Source organism: Macaca fascicularis, chromosome 1 (assembly GCF_037993035.2).
Source record: "Macaca fascicularis isolate 582-1 chromosome 1, T2T-MFA8v1.1".
Classification (NCBI taxonomy): domain Eukaryota; kingdom Metazoa; phylum Chordata; class Mammalia; order Primates; family Cercopithecidae; genus Macaca; species Macaca fascicularis.
The window spans coordinates 26688581-26701210 of NC_088375.1; the positions used below are offsets into that span (position 1 = coordinate 26688581).

The following is a 12630-nucleotide window of genomic DNA, read 5'->3' on the forward strand; positions in this document are numbered from 1 at the left end:
TTTCTGTTCTTGACCTTAAAGATGCTTTTTCCACTATTCCCCTGCACCCCTCATCCCAGTCTCTTTGCTTTTACCTGGACTGACCCTGATACCCATCAGGCTCAGCAAATTACCTGGGTTGTACTGCCGCAAGGCTTCACAGACAGCCCCCATTACTTCAGTCAAGCCCAAATTTCTTCCTCATCTGTTACCTATCTCGGCATAATTCTTCATGAAAACACATGTGCTCTCCCTGCCAATCATGTCCGACTGATCTCTCAAACCCCAACACCTTCTACAAAACAACAACTCCTTTCCTTCCTAGGCATGGTTGGATACTTTCGCCTTTCGATACCTGGTTTTGCCATCCTAACAAAACCATTATATAAACTCACCAAAGGAAACCTAGCTGACCCCATAGATCCTAAATCCTTTCCCCACTCCTCTTTCCGTTCCTTGAAGACAGCTTTAGAGACTGCCCCCACCCTAGCTCTCTCTCCCTGACTCATCCCAACCCTTTTCATTACACACAGCCGAAGTGCAGGGCTGTGCAGTCAGAATTCTTACACAAGGACTGGGACTGTGCCCTGTAGCCTTTTTGTTCAAATAACTTGACCTTACTGTTTTAGGCTGGCCATCATGTCTCCATGCAGCAGCGGCTGCCGCCCTAATAATTTTAGAGGCCCTCAAAATCACAAACTATGCTCAACTCACTCTCTACAGCTCTCATAATTTCCAAAATCTGTTTTCTTCCTCACACCTGATGCATATACTTTCTGCTCCCCGGCTCCTTCAGCTATACTCTTTGTTGAGTCTCCCACAATTACCATTGTTCCTGGCCCAGACTTCAATCCGGCCTCCCACATTATTCCGGATACCACACCTGATCCCCATGACTGTATCTCTCTGATCCACCTGACATTCACTCCATTTCCCCATATTTTCTTCTTTCTTGTTCCTCACCCTGATCATACTTGGTTTATTGATGGAAGTTCCACCAGCCTAATTGCCACACACCAGCAAAGGCAGGCTATGCTATAGTATCTTCCACATCTATCATTGAGGCTACTGCTCTATCCCAGTCCACTACCTCTCAGCTAGCCGGACTCCTTGCCTTAATTTGGGCCCCCACTCTTGTAAAAGGACTATGCGTCAATATTTATACTGGCCCCATATCCTGCACCACCATGCTGTTTTATGGACTGAAAGCTTTCCTCACTACGCAAGGAGGATTTAATGCCTCTTTAATAAAAACTCTTCTCCAGGCTGCTTTACTTCCAAAGGAAGCTGGAGTCATACACTGCAAGGGCCATCAAAAGGCATCAGATCCCACTGCTCAGGGCAATGCTTATGCTGATAAGGTAGCTAAAAAAGCAATTAGTGTTCCAACTTCTATCCCTCATGGCAGTTTTTCTCCTTCTCATCTGGCCACTTCCACCTATCTCTTCCCACACAAGGCAAATGGTTCTTGTACCAAAGAAAATACCTCCTTCCAGTCTCACAGGCCCATTCTATTCTGTCGTCATTTCATAACCTCTTCCATGTAGGTTACTAAGCCGCTAGCCCACCTTTTAGAACCTCTCATTTCCTTTCCATTGTGGAAATCTGTCCTCAAGGAAATCACTTCTCAGTGTTCCATCTGCTATTCTACTACTCCTTAGGAATTTCTCAGGCCCCCTCCCTTCCCTACACATCAAGCTGAGGGATTTGCCCCCGCCCAAGAACGGCAAATTAACTTTACTCACATGCCTCGAGTCAGGAAACTAAACTACTTCGTCGTCTGGGTAGACACTTTCACTGGATAGAGGCCTTTCCCACAGGGTCTGAGAAGGCCACCATGGTCATTTCTTCCCTTCTGTCAGACATAATTGCTCAGTTTGGCTTTCCCACCTCAGTTTCTCAGGCTCTTGGTATTCAGTGGCACCTGGTTTTATCTCAAACTGCCACCCTTAAGTCTCTCTTTAAGTAGACAGAAGATTGTTTTGTTTAATTTAATTTAGGAGAGCTAAATAATTAAACATGAGGCCAAAGTACATAAGAAAGTGGCAGTCTTTTATTGCAAATATGCGCACACTCTCAGGCGAGGTTCTCTGGTCCTCGGGAAAGGGCCAGGGAAGTCGCGCCCGCGCTCTCCGGTGAAGTTCTCCAGTCCACAAATGCGGGGGCTGAAGAAGTCACACCCGCGCTTACTGGCGGCGGACTTTTATGCCTGGGAGCTGGAAGGGGAGGAGTTTGGGGCGTGTGTGTAGGAGTGGCTTCTTGAATTTCGGTGTCCCCGGCCTGACGTCACTCTGCGCGTGCTCAGTTGATTTGGTTCTTTCCCGGGCGCAGGAAAATCTGTGATGAAGAACCCCGAAACAACAGGGACTGCTCCATCTTGTTCACCTTCCTCCATCTTGTCCCTTCTCCCTCACCCAAACAAAGATCTTCAGTGACAAAGTACACTCCAATACTTTCACCCTGATGAAGTCCTATTCTTTACTTTTATACTTCACTCTTACTGTCGTTCCCATTCTTATGCCACCCTCTACCTCTCCCCAGCTATCTCCACCACACTATCAATCTCACTGTCTCCTAGCCATTTCTAATCCTTCTTTAACAAACAATTGCTGACTTTGCATTTCTCTTTCCTTCAAATTCAACCAGGCCCTGACTTACTCACTGCTAAAAAAAAAAAAAGCGGGGACTCTGTATATTTTTAAATGAAGAATATTGTTTTTACCTACATCAATCTGGCCTGGTATGTGACAATGTAAAAAAACTCAAGGATAAGCCCAAAAACTCGCCAACCAAGCAAATAATTACACTGAACCCTCTTTGACACTCTGTAACTGGATGTCCCGGGTACTCCCAATTCTTAGTCCTTTAACACCTGTTTTTCTCCTCTTATTCGGCCTTGTGTCTTTCATTTAGTTTCTCAATTCATACAAAACTGCATCCAGGCCATCACCAAAAATTCTATATGACAAATGCTCCTTCTAGCAACCCCACAATATCACCCCTTACCCCAGAATCTTTCTTCAGTTGAATCTCTCCCACTGTAGGTTCCCACGCCGCCCCTAATCCTGCTCGAAGCAGCCCTGAGAAACATCGCCCATTATCTCTCCATACCACCGCCCAAAATGTTTGCTACCCCAACACTTTACCACTATTTCGGGGTTTCTCTTCTCATTAATATAAGAAGACAGGAATGTCAGGCCTCTGAGCCCAAGCTAAGCCATCATATCCCTTGTGACCAGATGGCCTAAAGCAACTGAAGATCCACAAAAGAAGTGAAAATAGCCTTAACTGATAACATTCCACCATTGTAATTTGTTTCTGCCTCACCCTAACTGATCAATGTACTTTATAATCTCCCCCACCCTTAAGAAGATTCTTTGTTAATTCTCCCCTTCCTTGAGAATGTACTTTGTGCGATCCACCCCCTGCCCGCAAAACATTGCTCCCACCTCTACCTTCTATCCCACAACCTATAAGAATGATAATCCACCACCCTTTGCTGACTGTCTTTTCGGACTCAGCCTGCCTGCACCCAGGTGAAATAAACAGCCGTGTTGCTCACACAAAGCCTGTTAGGTGGTCTTTTCACATGGACACATGAAACAGATAGGTCATAAGTAAAAGATGTTCTATACTAAAATAAGAAGTTGAAAAATACACATTTCTCTTTAAAAATATGTTTATTCTGTGTATCGTCAGTGCCCAGAGGAATGCTTGGCAAATAAATAGGTATACAATTAATGTCTACTGTTGAATGAGCAAAGGCCGAGGACTTTGGTAAATGCTCTACGTTTTTTTTCTCTGACACCTACAACAAACAAAAAAAAATGGGTAGTATGATTTTCTCCACTCTAGAGATAAGGGAACCAAAATTAAGACTGGTTAAACATTGTTCATGTGGCCATCTGATTCTAAAGCCCTCCTTTTCTGTAACGTAAGGTCTGGAATTCATTTGAGGTATCATGCTGAGTACAGGAGAAAGGTCAGATAGCAGAGGGCTCCAGGCTGAAACTCGCCTGGAGTGAAACTCCAGGGCTTCTGTGAGCTCACAGAATGAAGCTGAAGCACAAGACGCCACATCTTAGTGGAGTAAGAGGAAGAACCCAAGTCTGCAGGCTAATCTGAGAAGAGATCTGGAAGGACTGCCAGGAGGGATGGAATCCAGCCAAGATTCGTTTACCTCTGGACCAGGAAGGCACAGCCTCCTTTCTTTGCTTTCCATCGTTTCTTTTTTTTCCTGTTGTTATTTCTACTTTTCTTTTCTTTCTTTCTTTTCTTTCTTATTTTCTCTCTTCTCTTCTCTTTCCTTCCTTCCTTTCTTTTCTTTCTTTCCTTCCCCCTTCCCTTCCCTTCCCTTCCCTTCCCTTCCCTTCCCTCCTTCCTTCCTTCCTTCTTTCTTTCTTTTTCTTTTCTTTCTTTTCTTTCTTGGTCTGGCTGTATCATCCACTGCAGTGGCACCATCTCAGCATACTGTAGCCTGGATCTCCTCTGGCTATATTACCCAGTACAGTGGCACCATCTCAGCATACTGTAGCCTGGACCTCCCTGGCTCCTCCCACCTCAAGCTCCCAGGTAGCTGGGACAACAGGAACATAACATCGTGCCTGGCTAATATATATACACACACACACATGGAAATATATATACATATATGGAAATATATATATATGGAAATACATATGGAAATATATATATGGATATATATATAGAAATATATATAGAAATATATATATGGAAATATGTATATAGAAATATATATGGAAATATATATATAGAAATATGTATATGGAAATATATAGAGAGAGAAATATTTTTTGGAGAGACTGGGTTTTGCCATGTTGCCCAAGCTGGTCTTGAACTTGTGAGCTCAATTGAGCCACCTGTCTCAGCCTCCCAAAGTGCTGGGATTACTGGTGTGAGCCACCATGCCCAGCCTTTGTATTTCCTCATTAATTTCTCTTAAATTTTCCGATTATAAAAGGAATAAATTCTCAATTAAAACAAAATTCAGGCAACTCAGAAAGGTACTTTTAAAATATATAATTTTCTAATCCCACCACATAGAGCTAACACTGTGCTGTATATCCTTCCAGATTTTTTTTGTGTTGTGTGATTATATCTGATCTTTCTTAAATGCACAGAGTAGGGCCCCTTTTGAAAGCCCAAGGATGCACCTCCACGGACCTGCCTCCATGTGCCCTAACAGCACAACAAAAGTTCAAACCTGTTGCCTGATGCTCGCAGCCTCAATGTTTATTTGTAAACTGAGAATAAGATCAGCACCATCTATCACCCCTACTTTATTAAAAGTTAGGCATTTGTATTTAAAGTAAAATTACCTATATCCTTGGGCTTTGGAGGATATTCTCTATTTTAAAACTAAAGTGCACAACTCTTACTACAGTCCTCCCCTGCTGGCATCTGCATAGGAATTATAAAAAGTAAAGCCACAAAATGAATATTTATACTTATTTTGAAATTCTATTTTAGGTCAGCCATAGTAGCTCATGCCTGTAATTCCAGTACTTTGGGAGGCCAAAGTGGGCAGATCTCTTGGGCCTGGGAGTTCAAGACCATCCTGGACAACATGGCAAAAACCTGTCTCTACTAAAAATATAAAACTTAGCTGGGTGTGGTGGTGGGCACCTGTAGTCCCAGCTACTTGGCAAGCTGAGGTGGGAGAATCGCTTGAACCCAGGAGGTGGAGGTTGCAGTGAGCCAAGATCGCACCACTGTACTCCAGCCTGGGTGACAGCAAGACCCCGTCTCAAAAAAATAAAAAAAATTAAATTAAAAATACATTTTAAATACTCAACTGAAAAACATACAAGCCCGTGACTTATTCAAGGCACACTGATAAAGGCCTCATGTAAAATGTCGGCTGTTGGAGATCCATATAGGGCTTTATTTTAATGTGAGGGGCTTTCTACAGCACCCAATAGATATCAAATCAATCTTCAGACAAATAAAAGAAGTAATTGTAATTTTTTTCAACTTTGTTGAAGTAAACACGCTATTTATTTTCCTCTGGCTGTTCTCTTTAATTACAGTGTTTTGGTTGAACCACAACAGGTGTTGCTTGTAAACGTAATATCACGCCCAGGGTAGGAATGGTAAAGGCTGGCCTGAGGAAGCTGACTAGCCTTCTCAAGATGGCTGCTCTAGAGGAAGCCTGTCAGCCCAAGACAGACAAGAGGCAGGCAACCTGCTGTGCACCTACTCATTTCCAAAAGGTGGAGTATTTATGATCCCAAGTTCTAGATTCCTGGATCAACTGCTAACTAGCTTGTAACTTTACGTTTTTATAAAATAGTGATAATAATAGCACCCACCACTGTATGGTGGCAAGCATTAAATGAGTCAATTCTTAAAAACTTAGAGTGGTGGCCAGATGTGGTCAATATTCAGCAGATGTTAGGTAGGCCAGTCATAAACTAATTTTCCTCACTTTGTTTTTATTGGATGCCGTAGGTACCAAGCACTGCAGGGAACACAAAGAGAAGATTCCTGCCATTTATTGGGCATTACCAAACATTGGGCTAGGTTCTTTATTTACATTGTGTTATTTAATCCTTACAACAACTTGATGAGGAGGTATTCTTAACCCCACTTTTCAAATAAGGAAACTGAGACTCAGACAGATGACTCTTGTTCAATGTCACCCCACCTAGAAAGTCCTTTCTCTAGAGAAGAAAGGAAAGGGGTCTGTCTTAGTCAGTTTGGGCTGCTATAATAGAATACCATAGACTGGATGGCTTCTAAACAACATCAATTTATTTCTCACAGTTCTGGAGCCTGGGATGTTCAAGTTTCTGTGTCTGGTGAGGGCTTGCTTCTTTGTTCATAGATGGCACCTTCTCGTTGTGTCCTCACATGGGAGAAGGGGCAAGGGATCTAGCTGGGATCTGTTTTATAATAGCACGAATCCCATGAGGGTGAGGGCTCTACCCTCATCATCTTATCACCTCACAAAGGCCCTACCTCTGAATACCATCACATTGGAGATTAAATTTTAGTATATGAATTTTAAGGGGGACAGAAGAATTCCATCTATAGCAGGTACACATACATTTATTAAGGGCGTCACTAACTATATACTTAACCTAACATGTGTAAAACGAATAAATTCTACATGAATATTTATGATACCCAATGTTTGTGAGGGTGTGCATAAAGTCACTCTCACATAATTAGTAATAACTATCAAAAACACGTAATGTATGTGCCTTTTGACCCAGCAGCTTTAGTAGTAGGAATTAACCCATCTATTGAGACAAGTGTGCCAAGAGCAAAGTATCATGATATTCACTACCACATTGTTTTCAACATCAAAATGTAATACAAACATAAAAATCTAGCATGTAACCAAACAAATTACACTGAGATACCGTATAGCCCATAAAGAATGAGGTAGATAAATAGGAAAAAGTATTCAAGTGTCAGTTCTAACATCAAAGAACAAAACAATAATAGGCAAAGAGGCAACCAAGGGTGGCTTCTGAGAGAAAATTGAACTAGATTAGAGTCTGAAATGAAAAATCAAACTATTCTGGCCAGGCTGCGGAGAAAAGGAAGGCCCTCTATGATGGAGCAGCCATCAAACATCGACCAGAAAATGATGTTGTGCAGTGGAAAGACCACTGGTTGTGGATTCTGAACCTGAACGCCTGGCTCTAGAGTGACCTAAGGCAGAGCCTCCCAGTCCTTTTATGTGGAAGTACCCAGGTTGGCAGTGAAGAGAGCTGCATTCCCCACGAAAACAAAAACTGGCCTAATGGGAGTGAGGTTTATTTTAAAGTCTCAAATTTCCCTACCTCTGACTTTGGCTAATGGACACTATGTTGTTTCATTGAGACTGACAAATTAGGAATGCTGAAATGAATTAAAGAGATGTGGTACAGCATATCAAGTTCAATTTCTTTTTTTGTTTCTTAGAGATCTGGTTTTTCAAGGACCTGGGCTCACATAATTATGTGGGCATAAATAGTGGAAAGTAGAAACTAAGAATCCAGAGCTATTTTAACAGATAGTTTAACCTGTTTGTCAAAGCCAATGATTTTTCTTTATTTTTACTTCTTTACATATGTTTTTGGTAAGGTAACTAATTTTTCAAAAAGTAAACTATGGCCATAGGCCTGTGGGTACTCCTCAGGAAGAACCACCACTTCTCTGCTTTATCTGATCTATGTTGGGATTCTGTGTATAATATTATTTGAAAAAAATCCATGGCTTAATAGAAAAAGGTTTAAAATCACAGCTTGAGAAGCTAGCTAGTAAACTACAGGCAAGATTCTACACCTTAAATAGCAGTATCCGGATTTATTTGAACATTTAAGGTTCCAAAGGAGCTTTTCCTCCCAAAATTAACTGATACTGACAAAAACACAAAATACACATTTGCAACTAATGAATAAATTATGTCACATTTATTAGTAAAGAATTTTCTAAGTGAATATTAGCACTGACCTCTGCTTCCAAAAATGGCAGCAAAGAAGCAAACTGGCTTCAGTCATTCCCACAGAAAACCAAAAACAAATATACAGCACTAAGAGTATCACCAGAAATATCCCAGAACTCAAATATGAATATGAGACAGTTCCCAGGGCCACAGAGAAGTGAAAAAACTCCAAGCAGGCAGTAAGAGAATCGGACTTCCACATTCACGATGCCATTCCTCCCATTCTACTCAGCATCAAGCACACAGAAAATTCTCTACCAACTCACTGTTTCTACACTGTAAAAAGTGAGATCAAGGTGAATAACTAGCCTCCTCACCATCTTGGGTTCCCTGGCAGGAGACCTGTACCTGCCTTAACCCATGGGAAGCATCGCTAGTGCCTGAAGGAATAAATATCCCTGAGTTCAATCAGAGGCAAAGACAATGGGGGAAGGTGGGACTATCATCTCCAGCCCTGGAAACTCTACTCTGTAACTCAGCCAAAGGAAAAGCCAAATCAGATGACTGTTCGGCAGCACAGCGCTGTAAAAGATTCACTTTATTGGTCCCCTGGGCACTAACCCCTAGTCAGTCTTTCCACAATGCTGGGATATCACCATTTGGATTATCCCAATTCAGGAAGAATAGTGCTCCAATCATTTACTGAAGCCAAGATAAACTTGGAGTTGAGACATCACCTAGAGCTGAAATCTGACCTAATGGTAAAGATTTGCGAAGCAAAATATGCAATAAAAACCAATACAGGCCAGACAGAAACAACTGGAATAAGTAACTAAACCTTTCAATGCAAACACAAAGAGGTATACCCATAAGGAACAACAACAAACAGAGAATCATGACATCCTCTAAAGGAAAAAACAAAAATTCAATGACTGACCCTAATGAGATAGCAATTTGTGAGCTCTCTGACCAAGAATTCAAAGTAGCAGGTCTAAGAAAATTCAGTGATCTCCAAGAAAACAGAGAAAAGCAATTCAGAAGTTTATCAGAGAAATTTAACAAAGAGATTGAAATAATAAAAAGTCAAACAGAAATCTTGAAACTGAGAAATACATTTATTGAACTAAAGAACTCATTAGAGGCTCTCAACAGAACAGCAGACCAAGCAGAGGAAAAAAATCAGTAAACTTAAAGACCACCTATTTGAAAACACACAATCAGAGGAGAAAAAAGAATGAAGACTACCTATAAGATATAGAAAATCTCCTCAAAAAACCAAATCTAAGAATTACTGGTGTTCAAGGAGGAACTAAGCAAAAGCAAAGACTAGAACATTTATTCAAAGAAAGAATAACAAAAAACTTCCCCCAAACTTTAGAAAGATACAAATATCCAGGCACAAGAAGGTCTGAGAATACAGATTCAAACCAAATAAGACTACCCCGAGGCATGGAATAATTAAACTCCCAAAGGTCAAAGACAAAGAGGATTCTAAAAGCAGCAAGAGAAAAGCAGCAAATTACATACAAGGAGCTCCCATTTTTCCAACAAGAGACTTCTCAATAGAAACCATATAGGCTAGTAGGGAGTGAAAAAACATTTTCAAAATGCTGAAATAAAATAACTGCTTTACAATAATACTGTACTTAGCAAAGTTCTCCTTCAAATATGAAAGAGAGAGAAAGTCTTTCCCGGACAAATAAAAGCTAAGAGAATTCACTACCACCAGACCCATAGTAAAAGAAATGCTAAAAGGAGCTCTTCACTTTTCAAGGTATAAAACCCACAGGTAAAATTAAGTACATGGACAAACCCATAATACTTTATTACTGTAATTATGGTGTACAATCCACTCCTAACTCTAGTATTAAGCCCAAAAGACAAATCTATCAGAACAATAATAGCTACAATAACTGATTAACAAATAGGTAATATTAAAATATGAAATTGAGACAACCAAAAGTCAAAATATGGGAAGGTGGAGTTAAAGGGTAGAATTTTTGTGCTTGTCTTGCCTTTGTTTGTTTCTATTCTTGTATTTGTGATCTAATAAATTGATATGTCTTTAAAATATCTTGTTATATCTGTAACATGTTTATGTAAACCCCATGGTAATCACAATGCAAAAAACTATAATAGATTCACTAAAAATAAAAAGCAATGAGTTAAAACATGCTACCAGAGACAATCACTTAACCACAAAGGAAGACAGTAAGAAAGGAAGAGAGGATTTACAAAACAATCACAAAACAAGAAACAAAATTTGGCAGTAGCAAGTCCTTACTTGTCAATAATGACACTGAATGTAAATGGATTCAATTCTCCAATTAAAAGGCACAGAATGGCTGAACAGATAAAGAAACAAAACCTAACTATATGCTGCCCTACAAGAGATCCATTTCACTCATAAAGACACACAAAGACTAAAAGTGAAGGGGTGGAAAATATTCTATGCAATTAGACACCAAAAAAAAAAAAAAGGAGGAGTAAGAATACTTATATCAGATAAAATATAGTACAAATCAAAAACTGTAAAAAGAGTCAAAGGAGGTCATTGTATAATGATAAAGGGATCAATTCAGCAAGAGGATAAAACAATTATAAATATGTATGCACCTAGCACCAGAAGTCCCAAGTATATAAAGCAAGCATTAATAAATTTAAAGGGAGAAATAGATTGCAAGACCACAATAGTAGGGGACTTTAACAGCCCACTCTCAGTAATGGCCGTATCATCCAGACAGAAGATCAACAAACACTCGATTTAAACTACACACTAGACCTAATCGGCCTAACTGACATTTATAGATCATTTCACTCAACTGTTGAAGAATACACATTCTTTTCATTAACACATGGAACATTCTCCAGAATAGGCCATATCTTAGGCCACAAAACAAGTCTGAACAAATTTTTTGAAAAGTAGCAAGTATCTTTTCTCACCACAATGGAATAAAACAAAAAATTAGTAACAAGAAGAACCTCAGAAACTTCATAAACACATGGTAATTTACCAACATGCTCCTGAATGACCGATGGGTCAATGAAGGAATTAAGAAGATTTTTTTTTTAATTCTTAAATGAAAACAGAAATATAACATAACAAAATCTATGGGATACAGTAAAAGTACTGAGAGAGGAGTTTATGGCAATAAATGCTTTTATCAAAAAGGTACAAAGACCACAAATAACCTCAAGGAACTAGAAAAGCATGAACAATCCAAATCCAAAATTAGTGCAAGGAAAGAAGTGATCAAGATCACAGCAGAAATAAATGAAATTGGGATGAAAAAAATATATAGAAAATCAACAGACAAAAAATTGGTTTTCTGAAAAGAAAAGCACAATGGACAAAACTTTGGCTACACACACACACAAAAAGAAGGCTCAAATAAGAAACATCAGAAATGAAAAAGGAGACATAACAACTGAGATCACAGAAATACAAAGCATCATTACAGACTATCATGAACAATGCTGTACCAACAAATTAACAAACCTAGAAGAAATAGATGAATTCCTGGACACATACAACCTACCAAGATTAAAATAGGAATAAATAGAAAACCACAACAACTGAATAATAATTAATGATATCAAAGCTATAGGGAAAAGTTTCCTATCAAAGAAAAACCCAGGAACTGATAGCTTTACTGCTGAATTCTGCCAAACATGTAAAGGAGAACTAATATCAATTCTACTCAAACTCTTCAAAAAGGCTGAAGAGGAAAGAATACTTCTGATGTCATTCTATGAGGTCAGCATTACACTGATACAAAAACCAGACAAGGACATAACAAAAAAAAGAAAAACTATAGGTCAATATTGCTGATGAATATAGATGCAAAACTTTTCAACTAAATACTAGCAAACCAAATTGAACAACACATTAAAAAAATCATTCACCACAATCAAGTGGGGTTCTTCCCAGGGATGCAAGAATGGTTCAACACATACAAACAAATAAACATAATATATCACACTAACAGAACCAAGAACAAAAACTATATGATTATTTCCATAGATGCTAAAAAAGCATTTGATAAAATGTAACATTCTTTCACGATAAAGACCCTCATCAAACTGGATATAGAAGGAACAAACCTCAAAATAATAAATGTGGCTTACAACAAACCCATAGCTAACTAACTTACTGAATGGGGAAAAAATGAGAGTTTTCCTCTAACTTCTGGAAAAAGAAAAAGATGCCCACTTTCACCACTTTTATTCAATATAGTACTAAAAGTTATGGC

At 39.4% G+C, this 12630-nt stretch overlaps 2 long non-coding RNA genes across 6 annotated transcripts in view; one reads left to right on the forward strand and one right to left on the reverse strand.

Annotated features, from left to right (window-relative positions):
* LOC107128807 (uncharacterized) overlaps positions 1–2157 on the reverse strand; it is a 269214-nt gene extending 267057 nt beyond the window's left edge. For all 5 annotated transcript variants that reach the window (XR_012428458.1, XR_010578304.1, XR_006698191.2 and 2 more), the window contains exon 1: positions 1725–2157. This is a non-coding gene — a long non-coding RNA (uncharacterized lncRNA). The remainder of the gene's footprint in view (positions 1–1724) is intronic.
* Positions 1–12630, forward strand: part of LOC135965408 (uncharacterized) — a 35022-nt gene that overhangs the window by 1657 nt on the left and 20735 nt on the right. The gene's annotated exons all lie outside the window — the stretch shown is intronic.